Raw genomic sequence first — 13,234 nt, forward strand, 5'->3', positions numbered from 1 at the left:
TGCCCACTGTAACATATTTATTACCAGCACATGTGAGTGGTGACTCTGCTTTATGAAACTTATCATATATTAGGTCAATGAATGTAGCAGAAGGGGCGATCGAGATGCTTGCCTACATATTTGTTTATTTTTTATATAATGGCTGATTAATCTGTTCATGATATTTCCATTTTGTGACATGTTGCATTAAAATATATCCTGCTTGCAGAATATATAAGTATTTGCATTGCGTTGGCCGGGAATCGAACCCGGGTCAACTGCTTGGGAAGCAGCTATGCTCACCACTATACCACCAACGCCCTCTGACATTTGCGCTCTCGGTTCTAAATATTATGACTCAGAGATCAATGACTATCTTGCACCTGCTTCAATGGTGCATTTTGTTTAGATACCAACATGAAAAGCAGTAGAACGTTATTTGCAGTTGGTAAGGAACTGGGGATTAAAACCAAGGACAAAGCTGTGCAGAAGAGAAGAATGGAAAGCAGCAGTACAATTAATATATATATAACATATAGAGGCAGCAAGGGAAGCAAAGCAGGGAAGAGAAAGAGAGAACATTCCATGAAATGCCCAGGAGATAGATAAGAGCAGAACAAAAAGGGAAGAATGAAATTCAAAGCCTGCACAGAAAAGTGTTTGAAGGTCCCACCAGTCATGTATGCTTATTATTGTGTGTCTTTACTTTCAAAGTACAGGGTGGATCCTTTGACACTCCCTCTCTTGTATTTCAGCAGACACAGATAGTTGAGAAGTCTTATATCACTTAGCTGGCACAAGCTTGCGCTTTTCCTTTCCGGCAGCGTGGAAATGACAGCTTGGTCCTTGGAAGAAAAATCAAGCAAAATTAGCAGAGGATGGTTTCGATCCATCGACCTCTGGGTTATGGGCCCAGCACGCTTCCGCTGCGCCACTCTGCTCCTTTTTCAGAGTGTTCTCTTTATGCAGATGAGGAGCATTCAGGGGAGTGACGTGGGCGTTCAGGACGTGAGAGGACGATGGGCAGGAAACTGTGCAAATTTGAAGCATTCATCCTTCCTGCTGCAGTCAGAGGCTCTTTCCAAGGACATCTGCCTCTTGGATTCCTCTCAACTTGCCTTCTGATAAAACATTTTGTGAGCCGCAGTTACCTTCGGCGCCTACAAGGTGGCGCTACATTCAGGTGAGAGCACAAGTATGCCCAAAATATTGGGGACTTTTGCCAGATTTATCGATGGATTTTACATATTTTTTTCAGAGGCTAGACATTACCTAGGAATGCTTTTTAACATAGAGATGCTTTAGTTATAATGTGTGGTCGGGCCTCAGCCCGTTCATTGTCTTCCCACTGTAACATATTTATTACCAGCTCATGTGAGTGGTGACTCTGCTTTATGAAACTTATCATATAGTAGGACAATGAGTATAGCAGAAGGGGCGATCGAGATGCTTGCCTACATATTTGTTTATTTTTTATATAATGGCTGATTAATCTGTTCATGATATTTCCATTTTGTGACATGTTGCATTAAAATATATCCTGATTGCAGAATATATAAGAATTGGTACTGCGTTGGCCGGGAATCGAACCCGGGTCAACTGCTTGGAAGGCAGCTATGCTCACCACTATACCACCAACGCCCTCTGATCTGTGCAATCTCGGTTCTCAACATTACGACCCTGAGTTCAATGTCTATCTTGCACCAGCTTCAATGGTGCATTTGGTTTAGATACCAACATGAGAAGCAGTAGAAAGGTTTTAGCAGATTGTAAGGAACTGGGATTGAAACCAAGGACAAAGCTGTGAAGAAGAGAAGAATGGTAAGCAGCAGTACAAATAATGGATATGAACATATAGAGGCAGCATGGGAAGCAAAGCAGGGGAAAGAAAGAGAGAACATTCCAGGAAATGCCCAGGAGATAGATAAGAGCAGAACAAAAAGGGAAGAATGATATTCAAAGCATGCCCAGAAAAGTGTTTGAAGGTCCCACCAGTCATTTATGCTTATTATTGTGTGTCTTTACTTTCAAGGTACAGGGTGGATCCCTTTGACGATCCCTCTCTTGTATTTCAGCAGACACAGATAGTTTAGAAGTCGTTTCTACCATAGCTGGCACAAGCTTGCGCTTTTCCTTGCTGGCAGCCTTAAAATGACAGCTTGGTCCTTGGAAGAAAAATCAAGCAAAACTAGCAGAGGATGGTTTCGATCCATCGACCTCTGGGTTATGGGCCCAGCACGCTTCCGCTGCGCCACTCTGCTGCTTTGGGAAAGTGTTCTCTTTATGCAGATGAGGAGCATTCAGCAGAGTAGCATGGGATTGGTCGGGCTCTCACCTCATTTGCCTAAGTATATCGCATGGCATGCTGGGTATAGAAAAACTTCATCTTCCCCTCTCACAATCAGTCATAACTGAAAGTCAGACACTCTCAGGCACTAGCCGTTTCAAACCTTTATCAAGACAGCAGCTCTTGAACCCTCTATATCTCTCTCTGTGATACTAGCGCTAGCATGCTCAGGATTTGGCTTTACCTGGGTGCCAGAGATCTACCCGGTGAGGGCTTGCCCGGTGTGAGGCTTTTGAGCGTTTGGGAGCGTTTGGGAGCGTTGTGGACGTTGGACAGGAAACTATGCAAATTTGAATCATCCAACCTTCCTGCTGCAGTGAGACGCTCTTTCCATGGACATCTGCCTCTTGGATTCCTCTCAACTTGCCTTCTGATAAAACATTTTGTGAGCCGCAGTTACCTTCGACAGCTACAAGGTGGCGCTACATGCAGGTGAGAGCACAAGTATGCACAAAATGTTAAGGACTTTTGACAGATTTATCGGTGGATCTTGTATATTTTTTTCAGAGGCTAGATATTGCCTAGAAATGCTTTCTAACATAGAGATGCTAGAGTTATAATGTCTGCCCACTGTAACATATTTATTACCAGCACATGTGAGTGGTGACTCTGCTTTATGAAACTTATCATATATTAGGTCAATGAATGTAGCAGAAGGGGCGATCGAGATGCTTGCCTACATATTTGTTTATTTTTTATATAATGGCTGATTAATCTGTTCATGATATTTCCATTTTGTGACATGTTGCATTAAAATATATCCTGCTTGCAGAATATATAAGTATTTGCATTGCGTTGGCCGGGAATCGAACCCGGGTCAACTGCTTGGGAAGCAGTTATGCTCACCACTATACCACCAACGCCCTCTGACATTTGCGCTCTCGGTTCTAAATATTATGACTCAGAGATCAATGACTATCTTGCACCTGCTTCAATGGTGCATTTGGTTTAGATACCAACATGAAAAGCAGTAGAACGTTATTTGCAGAGGGTAAGGAACTGGGGATTAAAACCAAGGACAAAGCTGTGCAGAAGAGAAGAATGGAAAGCAGCAGTACAATTAATATATATATAACATATAGAGGCAGCAAGGGAAGCAAAGCAGGGAAGAGAAAGAGAGAACATTCCATGAAATGCCCAGGAGATAGATAAGAGCAGAACAAAAAGGGAAGAATGAAATTCAAAGCCTGCACAGAAAAGTGTTTGAAGGTCCCACCAGTCATGTATGCTTATTATTGTGTGTCTTTACTTTCAAAGTACAGGGTGGATCCTTTGACACTCCCTCTCTTGTATTTCAGCAGACACAGATAGTTGAGAAGTCTTATATCACTTAGCTGGCACAAGCTTGCGCTTTTCCTTTCCGGCAGCGTGGAAATGACAGCTTGGTCCTTGGAAGAAAAATCAAGCAAAATTAGCAGAGGATGGTTTCGATCCATCAACCTCTGGGTTATGGGCCCAGCACGCTTCCGCTGCGCCACTCTGCTCCTTTTTCAGAGTGTTCTCTTTATGCAGATGAGGAGCATTCAGGGGAGTGACGTGGGCGTTCGGGACGTGAGAGGACGATGGGCAGGAAACTGTGCAAATTTGAAGCATTCATCCTTCCTGCTGCAGTCAGAGGCTCTTTCCAAGGACATCTGCCTCTTGGATTCCTCTCAACTTGCCTTCTGATAAAACATTTTGTGAGCCGCAGTTACCTTCGGCGCCTACAAGGTGGCGCTACATTCAGGTGAGAGCACAAGTATGCCCAAAATATTGGGGACTTTTGCCAGATTTATCGATGGATTTTACATATTTTTTTCAGAGGCTAGACATTACCTAGGAATGCTTTTTAACATAGAGATGCTTTAGTTATAATGTGTGGTCGGGCCTCAGCCCGTTCATTGTCTTCCCACTGTAACATATTTATTACCAGCTCATGTGAGTGGTGACTCTGCTTTATGAAACTTATCATATAGTAGGACAATGAGTATAGCAGAAGGGGCGATCGAGATGCTTGCCTACATATTTGTTTATTTTTTATATAATGGCTGATTAATCTGTTCATGATATTTCCATTTTGTGACATGTTGCATTAAAATATATCCTGATTGCAGAATATATAAGAATTGGTACTGCGTTGGCCGGGAATCGAACCCGGGTCAACTGCTTGGAAGGCAGCTATGCTCACCACTATACCACCAACGCCCTCTGATCTGTGCAATCTCGGTTCTCAACATTACGACCCTGAGTTCAATGTCTATCTTGCACCAGCTTCAATGGTGCATTTGGTTTAGATACCAACATGAGAAGCAGTAGAAAGGTTTTAGCAGATTGTAAGGAACTGGGATTGAAACCAAGGACAAAGCTGTGAAGAAGAGAAGAATGGTAAGCAGCAGTACAAATAATGGATATGAACATATAGAGGCAGCATGGGAAGCAAAGCAGGGGAAAGAAAGAGAGAACATTCCAGGAAATGCCCAGGAGATAGATAAGAGCAGAACAAAAAGGGAAGAATGATATTCAAAGCATGCCCAGAAAAGTGTTTGAAGGTCCCACCAGTCATTTATGCTTATTATTGTGTGTCTTTACTTTCAAGGTACAGGGTGGATCCCTTTGACGATCCCTCTCTTGTATTTCAGCAGACACAGATAGTTCAGAAGTCGTTTCTACCATAGCTGGCACAAGCTTGCGCTTTTCCTTGCTGGCAGCCTTAAAATGACAGCTTGGTCCTTGGAAGAAAAATCAAGCAAAACTAGCAGAGGATGGTTTCGATCCATCGACCTCTGGGTTATGGGCCCAGCACGCTTCCGCTGCGCCACTCTGCTGCTTTGGGAAAGTGTTCTCTTTATGCAGATGAGGAGCATTCAGCAGAGTAGCATGGGATTGGTCGGGCTCTCACCTCATTTGCCTAAGTATATCGCAAGGCATGCTGGGTATAGAAAAACTTCATCTTCCCCTCTCACAATCAGTCATAACTGAAAGTCAGACACTCTCAGGCACTAGCCGTTTCAAACCTTTATCAAGACAGCAGCTCTTGAACCCTCTATATCTCTCTCTGTGATACTAGCGCTAGCATGCTCAGGATTTGGCTTTACCTGGGTGCCAGAGATCTACCCGGTGAGGGCGAGGCTTTTGAGCGTTTGGGAGCGTTCTGGACGTTGGACAGGAAACTATGCAAATTTGAATCATCCAACCTTCCTGCTGCAGTGAGACGCTCTTTCCATGGACATCTGCCTCTTGGATTCCTCTCAACTTGCCTTCTGATAAAACATTTTGTGAGCCGCAGTTACCTTCGACAGCTACAAGGTGGCGCTACATGCAGGTGAGAGCACAAGTATGCACAAAATGTTAAGGACTTTTGACAGATTTATCGGTGGATCTTGTATATTTTTTTCAGAGGCTAGATATTGCCTAGAAATGCTTTCTAACATAGAGATGCTAGAGTTATAATGTCTGCCCACTGTAACATATTTATTACCAGCACATGTGAGTGGTGACTCTGCTTTATGAAACTTATCATATATTAGGTCAATGAATGTAGCAGAAGGGGCGATCGAGATGCTTGCCTACATATTTGTTTATTTTTTATATAATGGCTGATTAATCTGTTCATGATATTTCCATTTTGTGACATGTTGCATTAAAATATATCCTGCTTGCAGAATATATAAGTATTTGCATTGCGTTGGCCGGGAATCGAACCCGGGTCAACTGCTTGGGAAGCAGCTATGCTCACCACTATACCACCAACGCCCTCTGACATTTGCGCTCTCGGTTCTAAATATTATGACTCAGAGATCAATGACTATCTTGCACCTGCTTCAATGGTGCATTTGGTTTAGATACCAACATGAAAAGCAGTAGAACGTTATTTGCAGAGGGTAAGGAACTGGGGATTAAAACCAAGGACAAAGCTGTGCAGAAGAGAAGAATGGAAAGCAGCAGTACAATTAATATATATATAACATATAGAGGCAGCAAGGGAAGCAAAGCAGGGAAGAGTAAGAGAGAACATTCCATGAAATGCCCAGGAGATAGATAAGAGCAGAACAAAAAGGGAAGAATGAAATTCAAAGCCTGCACAGAAAAGTGTTTGAAGGTCCCACCAGTCATGTATGCTTATTATTGTGTGTCTTTACTTTCAAAGTACAGGGTGGATCCTTTGACACTCCCTCTCTTGTATTTCAGCAGACACAGATAGTTGAGAAGTCTTATATCACTTAGCTGGCACAAGCTTGCGCTTTTCCTTTCCGGCAGCGTGGAAATGACAGCTTGGTCCTTGGAAGAAAAATCAAGCAAAATTAGCAGAGGATGGTTTCGATCCATCGACCTCTGGGTTATGGGCCCAGCACGCTTCCGCTGCGCCACTCTGCTCCTTTTTCAGAGTGTTCTCTTTATGCAGATGAGGAGCATTCAGGGGAGTGACGTGGGCGTTCGGGACGTGAGAGGACGATGGGCAGGAAACTGTGCAAATTTGAAGCATTCATCCTTCCTGCTGCAGTCAGAGGCTCTTTCCAAGGACATCTGCCTCTTGGATTCCTCTCAACTTGCCTTCTGATAAAACATTTTGTGAGCCGCAGTTACCTTCGGCGCCTACAAGGTGGCGCTACATTCAGGTGAGAGCACAAGTATGCCCAAAATATTGGGGACTTTTGCCAGATTTATCGATGGATTTTACATATTTTTTTCAGAGGCTAGACATTACCTAGGAATGCTTTTTAACATAGAGATGCTTTAGTTATAATGTGTGGTCGGGCCTCAGCCCGTTCATTGTCTTCCCACTGTAACATATTTATTACCAGCTCATGTGAGTGGTGACTCTGCTTTATGAAACTTATCATATAGTAGGACAATGAGTATAGCAGAAGGGGCGATCGAGATGCTTGCCTACATATTTGTTTATTTTTTATATAATGGCTGATTAATCTGTTCATGATATTTCCATTTTGTGACATGTTGCATTAAAATATATCCTGATTGCAGAATATATAAGAATTGGTACTGCGTTGGCCGGGAATCGAACCCGGGTCAACTGCTTGGAAGGCAGCTATGCTCACCACTATACCACCAACGCCCTCTGATCTGTGCAATCTCGGTTCTCAACATTACGACCCTGAGTTCAATGTCTATCTTGCACCAGCTTCAATGGTGCATTTGGTTTAGATACCAACATGAGAAGCAGTAGAAAGGTTTTAGCAGATTGTAAGGAACTGGGATTGAAACCAAGGACAAAGCTGTGAAGAAGAGAAGAATGGTAAGCAGCAGTACAAATAATGGATATGAACATATAGAGGCAGCATGGGAAGCAAAGCAGGGGAAAGAAAGAGAGAACATTCCAGGAAATGCCCAGGAGATAGATAAGAGCAGAACAAAAAGGGAAGAATGATATTCAAAGCATGCCCAGAAAAGTGTTTGAAGGTCCCACCAGTCATTTATGCTTATTATTGTGTGTCTTTACTTTCAAGGTACAGGGTGGATCCCTTTGACGATCCCTCTCTTGTATTTCAGCAGACACAGATAGTTTAGAAGTCGTTTCTACCATAGCTGGCACAAGCTTGCGCTTTTCCTTGCTGGCAGCCTTAAAATGACAGCTTGGTCCTTGGAAGAAAAATCAAGCAAAACTAGCAGAGGATGGTTTCGATCCATCGACCTCTGGGTTATGGGCCCAGCACGCTTCCGCTGCGCCACTCTGCTGCTTTGGGAAAGTGTTCTCTTTATGCAGATGAGGAGCATTCAGCAGAGTAGCATGGGATTGGTCGGGCTCTCACCTCATTTGCCTAAGTATATCGCAAGGCATGCTGGGTATAGAAAAACTTCATCTTCCCCTCTCACAATCAGTCATAACTGAAAGTCAGACACTCTCAGGCACTAGCCGTTTCAAACCTTTATCAAGACAGCAGCTCTTGAACCCTCTATATCTCTCTCTGTGATACTAGCGCTAGCATGCTCAGGATTTGGCTTTACCTGGGTGCCAGAGATCTACCCGGTGAGGGCTTGCCCGGTGTGAGGCTTTTGAGCGTTTGGGAGCGTTTGGGAGCGTTGTGGACGTTGGACAGGAAACTATGCAAATTTGAATCATCCAACCTTCCTGCTGCAGTGAGACGCTCTTTCCATGGACATCTGCCTCTTGGATTCCTCTCAACTTGCCTTCTGATAAAACATTTTGTGAGCCGCAGTTACCTTCGACAGCTACAAGGTGGCGCTACATGCAGGTGAGAGCACAAGTATGCACAAAATGTTAAGGACTTTTGACAGATTTATCGGTGGATCTTGTATATTTTTTTCAGAGGCTAGATATTGCCTAGAAATGCTTTCTAACATAGAGATGCTAGAGTTATAATGTCTGCCCACTGTAACATATTTATTACCAGCACATGTGAGTGGTGACTCTGCTTTATGAAACTTATCATATATTAGGTCAATGAATGTAGCAGAAGGGGCGATCGAGATGCTTGCCTACATATTTGTTTATTTTTTATATAATGGCTGATTAATCTGTTCATGATATTTCCATTTTGTGACATGTTGCATTAAAATATATCCTGCTTGCAGAATATATAAGTATTTGCATTGCGTTGGCCGGGAATCGAACCCGGGTCAACTGCTTGGGAAGCAGCTATGCTCACCACTATACCACCAACGCCCTCTGACATTTGCGCTCTCGGTTCTAAATATTATGACTCAGAGATCAATGACTATCTTGCACCTGCTTCAATGGTGCATTTGGTTTAGATACCAACATGAAAAGCAGTAGAACGTTATTTGCAGAGGGTAAGGAACTGGGGATTAAAACCAAGGACAAAGCTGTGCAGAAGAGAAGAATGGAAAGCAGCAGTACAATTAATATATATATAACATATAGAGGCAGCAAGGGAAGCAAAGCAGGGAAGAGAAAGAGAGAACATTCCATGAAATGCCCAGGAGATAAGAGCAGAACAAAAAGGGAAGAATGAAATTCAAAGCCTGCACAGAAAAGTGTTTGAAGGTCCCACCAGTCATGTATGCTTATTATTGTGTGTCTTTACTTTCAAAGTACAGGGTGGATCCTTTGACACTCCCTCTCTTGTATTTCAGCAGACACAGATAGTTGAGAAGTCTTATATCACTTAGCTGGCACAAGCTTGCGCTTTTCCTTTCCGGCAGCGTGGAAATGACAGCTTGGTCCTTGGAAGAAAAATCAAGCAAAATTAGCAGAGGATGGTTTCGATCCATCAACCTCTGGGTTATGGGCCCAGCACGCTTCCGCTGCGCCACTCTGCTCCTTTTTCAGAGTGTTCTCTTTATGCAGATGAGGAGCATTCAGGGGAGTGACGTGGGCGTTCGGGACGTGAGAGGACGATGGGCAGGAAACTGTGCAAATTTGAAGCATTCATCCTTCCTGCTGCAGTCAGAGGCTCTTTCCAAGGACATCTGCCTCTTGGATTCCTCTCAACTTGCCTTCTGATAAAACATTTTGTGAGCCGCAGTTACCTTCGGCGCCTACAAGGTGGCGCTACATTCAGGTGAGAGCACAAGTATGCCCAAAATATTGGGGACTTTTGCCAGATTTATCGATGGATTTTACATATTTTTTTCAGAGGCTAGACATTACCTAGGAATGCTTTTTAACATAGAGATGCTTTAGTTATAATGTGTGGTCGGGCCTCAGCCCGTTCATTGTCTTCCCACTGTAACATATTTATTACCAGCTCATGTGAGTGGTGACTCTGCTTTATGAAACTTATCATATAGTAGGACAATGAGTATAGCAGAAGGGGCGATCGAGATGCTTGCCTACATATTTGTTTATTTTTTATATAATGGCTGATTAATCTGTTCATGATATTTCCATTTTGTGACATGTTGCATTAAAATATATCCTGATTGCAGAATATATAAGAATTGGTACTGCGTTGGCCGGGAATCGAACCCGGGTCAACTGCTTGGAAGGCAGCTATGCTCACCACTATACCACCAACGCCCTCTGATCTGTGCAATCTCGGTTCTCAACATTACGACCCTGAGTTCAATGTCTATCTTGCACCAGCTTCAATGGTGCATTTGGTTTAGATACCAACATGAGAAGCAGTAGAAAGGTTTTAGCAGATTGTAAGGAACTGGGATTGAAACCAAGGACAAAGCTGTGAAGAAGAGAAGAATGGTAAGCAGCAGTACAAATAATGGATATGAACATATAGAGGCAGCATGGGAAGCAAAGCAGGGGAAAGAAAGAGAGAACATTCCAGGAAATGCCCAGGAGATAGATAAGAGCAGAACAAAAAGGGAAGAATGATATTCAAAGCATGCCCAGAAAAGTGTTTGAAGGTCCCACCAGTCATTTATGCTTATTATTGTGTGTCTTTACTTTCAAGGTACAGGGTGGATCCCTTTGACGATCCCTCTCTTGTATTTCAGCAGACACAGATAGTTCAGAAGTCGTTTCTACCATAGCTGGCACAAGCTTGCGCTTTTCCTTGCTGGCAGCCTTAAAATGACAGCTTGGTCCTTGGAAGAAAAATCAAGCAAAACTAGCAGAGGATGGTTTCGATCCATCGACCTCTGGGTTATGGGCCCAGCACGCTTCCGCTGCGCCACTCTGCTGCTTTGGGAAAGTGTTCTCTTTATGCAGATGAGGAGCATTCAGCAGAGTAGCATGGGATTGGTCGGGCTCTCACCTCATTTGCCTAAGTATATCGCAAGGCATGCTGGGTATAGAAAAACTTCATCTTCCCCTCTCACAATCAGTCATAACTGAAAGTCAGACACTCTCAGGCACTAGCCGTTTCAAACCTTTATCAAGACAGCAGCTCTTGAACCCTCTATATCTCTCTCTGTGATACTAGCGCTAGCATGCTCAGGATTTGGCTTTACCTGGGTGCCAGAGATCTACCCGGTGAGGGCTTGCCCGGTGTGAGGCTTTTGAGCGTTTGGGAGCGTTCTGGACGTTGGACAGGAAACTATGCAAATTTGAATCATCCAACCTTCCTGCTGCAGTGAGACGCTCTTTCCATGGACATCTGCCTCTTGGATTCCTCTCAACTTGCCTTCTGATAAAACATTTTGTGAGCCGCAGTTACCTTCGACAGCTACAAGGTGGCGCTACATGCAGGTGAGAGCACAAGTATGCACAAAATGTTAAGGACTTTTGACAGATTTATCGGTGGATCTTGTATATTTTTTTCAGAGGCTAGATATTGCCTAGAAATGCTTTCTAACATAGAGATGCTAGAGTTATAATGTCTGCCCACTGTAACATATTTATTACCAGCACATGTGAGTGGTGACTCTGCTTTATGAAACTTATCATATATTAGGTCAATGAATGTAGCAGAAGGGGCGATCGAGATGCTTGCCTACATATTTGTTTATTTTTTATATAATGGCTGATTAATCTGTTCATGATATTTCCATTTTGTGACATGTTGCATTAAAATATATCCTGCTTGCAGAATATATAAGTATTTGCATTGCGTTGGCCGGGAATCGAACCCGGGTCAACTGCTTGGGAAGCAGCTATGCTCACCACTATACCACCAACTCCCTCTGACATTTGCGCTCTCGGTTCTAAATATTATGACTCAGAGATCAATGACTATCTTGCACCTGCTTCAATGGTGCATTTGGTTTAGATACCAACATGAAAAGCAGTAGAACGTTATTTGCAGAGGGTAAGGAACTGGGGATTAAAACCAAGGACAAAGCTGTGCAGAAGAGAAGAATGGAAAGCAGCAGTACAATTAATATATATATAACATATAGAGGCAGCAAGGGAAGCAAAGCAGGGAAGAGAAAGAGAGAACATTCCATGAAATGCCCAGGAGATAGATAAGAGCAGAACAAAAAGGGAAGAATGAAATTCAAAGCCTGCACAGAAAAGTGTTTGAAGGTCCCACCAGTCATGTATGCTTATTATTGTGTGTCTTTACTTTCAAAGTACAGGGTGGATCCTTTGACACTCCCTCTCTTGTATTTCAGCAGACACAGATAGTTGAGAAGTCTTATATCACTTAGCTGGCACAAGCTTGCGCTTTTCCTTTCCGGCAGCGTGGAAATGACAGCTTGGTCCTTGGAAGAAAAATCAAGCAAAATTAGCAGAGGATGGTTTCGATCCATCAACCTCTGGGTTATGGGCCCAGCACGCTTCCGCTGCGCCACTCTGCTCCTTTTTCAGAGTGTTCTCTTTATGCAGATGAGGAGCATTCAGGGGAGTGACGTGGGCGTTCGGGACGTGAGAGGACGATGGGCAGGAAACTGTGCAAATTTGAAGCATTCATCCTTCCTGCTGCAGTCAGAGGCTCTTTCCAAGGACATCTGCCTCTTGGATTCCTCTCAACTTGCCTTCTGATAAAACATTTTGTGAGCCGCAGTTACCTTCGGCGCCTACAAGGTGGCGCTACATTCAGGTGAGAGCACAAGTATGCCCAAAATATTGGGGACTTTTGCCAGATTTATCGATGGATTTTACATATTTTTTTCAGAGGCTAGACATTACCTAGGAATGCTTTTTAACATAGAGATGCTTTAGTTATAATGTGTGGTCGGGCCTCAGCCCGTTCATTGTCTTCCCACTGTAACATATTTATTACCAGCTCATGTGAGTGGTGACTCTGCTTTATGAAACTTATCATATAGTAGGACAATGAGTATAGCAGAAGGGGCGATCGAGATGCTTGCCTACATATTTGTTTATTTTTTATATAATGGCTGATTAATCTGTTCATGATATTTCCATTTTGTGACATGTTGCATTAAAATATATCCTGATTGCAGAATATATAAGAATTGGTACTGCGTTGGCCGGGAATCGAACCCGGGTCAACTGCTTGGAAGGCAGCTATGCTCACCACTATACCACCAACGCCCTCTGATCTGTGCAATCTCGGTTCTCAACATTACGACCCTGAGTTCAATGTCTATCTTGCACCAGCTTCAATGGTGCATTTGGTTTAG

At 43.4% G+C, this 13,234-nt stretch overlaps 16 non-coding genes across 16 annotated transcripts; all 16 read right to left on the minus strand.

The window, feature by feature from the left end:
• Positions 1 to 227: 227 nt before the first annotated feature.
• On the minus strand, positions 228 to 299 carry TRNAG-CCC (transfer RNA glycine (anticodon CCC)). The gene has a single exon. It is a non-coding gene; the product is annotated as a tRNA-Gly (tRNA).
• Positions 300 to 848: 549 nt separating this feature from the next.
• On the minus strand, positions 849 to 920 carry TRNAM-CAU (transfer RNA methionine (anticodon CAU)). The gene has a single exon. It is a non-coding gene; the product is annotated as a tRNA-Met (tRNA).
• Positions 921 to 1,548: 628 nt separating this feature from the next.
• Positions 1,549 to 1,620, minus strand: TRNAG-UCC (transfer RNA glycine (anticodon UCC)). Its single transcript has one exon. It is a non-coding gene; the product is annotated as a tRNA-Gly (tRNA).
• Positions 1,621 to 2,168: 548 nt separating this feature from the next.
• Positions 2,169 to 2,240, minus strand: TRNAM-CAU (transfer RNA methionine (anticodon CAU)). Its single transcript has one exon. It is a non-coding gene; the product is annotated as a tRNA-Met (tRNA).
• An 877-nt stretch (positions 2,241 to 3,117) lies between these two features.
• Positions 3,118 to 3,189, minus strand: TRNAG-CCC (transfer RNA glycine (anticodon CCC)). Its single transcript has one exon. It is a non-coding gene; the product is annotated as a tRNA-Gly (tRNA).
• A 1,249-nt stretch (positions 3,190 to 4,438) lies between these two features.
• On the minus strand, positions 4,439 to 4,510 carry TRNAG-UCC (transfer RNA glycine (anticodon UCC)). The gene has a single exon. It is a non-coding gene; the product is annotated as a tRNA-Gly (tRNA).
• A 548-nt stretch (positions 4,511 to 5,058) lies between these two features.
• On the minus strand, positions 5,059 to 5,130 carry TRNAM-CAU (transfer RNA methionine (anticodon CAU)). Its single transcript has one exon. It is a non-coding gene; the product is annotated as a tRNA-Met (tRNA).
• An 856-nt stretch (positions 5,131 to 5,986) lies between these two features.
• TRNAG-CCC (transfer RNA glycine (anticodon CCC)) lies at positions 5,987 to 6,058 on the minus strand. The gene has a single exon. It is a non-coding gene; the product is annotated as a tRNA-Gly (tRNA).
• A 549-nt stretch (positions 6,059 to 6,607) lies between these two features.
• Positions 6,608 to 6,679, minus strand: TRNAM-CAU (transfer RNA methionine (anticodon CAU)). Its single transcript has one exon. It is a non-coding gene; the product is annotated as a tRNA-Met (tRNA).
• A 628-nt stretch (positions 6,680 to 7,307) lies between these two features.
• Positions 7,308 to 7,379, minus strand: TRNAG-UCC (transfer RNA glycine (anticodon UCC)). Its single transcript has one exon. It is a non-coding gene; the product is annotated as a tRNA-Gly (tRNA).
• Positions 7,380 to 7,927: 548 nt separating this feature from the next.
• On the minus strand, positions 7,928 to 7,999 carry TRNAM-CAU (transfer RNA methionine (anticodon CAU)). Its single transcript has one exon. It is a non-coding gene; the product is annotated as a tRNA-Met (tRNA).
• Positions 8,000 to 8,876: 877 nt separating this feature from the next.
• TRNAG-CCC (transfer RNA glycine (anticodon CCC)) lies at positions 8,877 to 8,948 on the minus strand. The gene has a single exon. It is a non-coding gene; the product is annotated as a tRNA-Gly (tRNA).
• Positions 8,949 to 10,193: 1,245 nt separating this feature from the next.
• TRNAG-UCC (transfer RNA glycine (anticodon UCC)) lies at positions 10,194 to 10,265 on the minus strand. Its single transcript has one exon. It is a non-coding gene; the product is annotated as a tRNA-Gly (tRNA).
• A 548-nt stretch (positions 10,266 to 10,813) lies between these two features.
• On the minus strand, positions 10,814 to 10,885 carry TRNAM-CAU (transfer RNA methionine (anticodon CAU)). The gene has a single exon. It is a non-coding gene; the product is annotated as a tRNA-Met (tRNA).
• An 867-nt stretch (positions 10,886 to 11,752) lies between these two features.
• Positions 11,753 to 11,824, minus strand: TRNAG-CCC (transfer RNA glycine (anticodon CCC)). The gene has a single exon. It is a non-coding gene; the product is annotated as a tRNA-Gly (tRNA).
• Positions 11,825 to 13,073: 1,249 nt separating this feature from the next.
• On the minus strand, positions 13,074 to 13,145 carry TRNAG-UCC (transfer RNA glycine (anticodon UCC)). The gene has a single exon. It is a non-coding gene; the product is annotated as a tRNA-Gly (tRNA).
• Between the last annotated feature and the right edge of the window lie 89 nt (positions 13,146 to 13,234).

Source organism: Lissotriton helveticus, chromosome 11 (assembly GCF_964261635.1).
Source record: "Lissotriton helveticus chromosome 11, aLisHel1.1, whole genome shotgun sequence".
Lineage (NCBI taxonomy): Eukaryota > Metazoa > Chordata > Amphibia > Caudata > Salamandridae > Lissotriton > Lissotriton helveticus.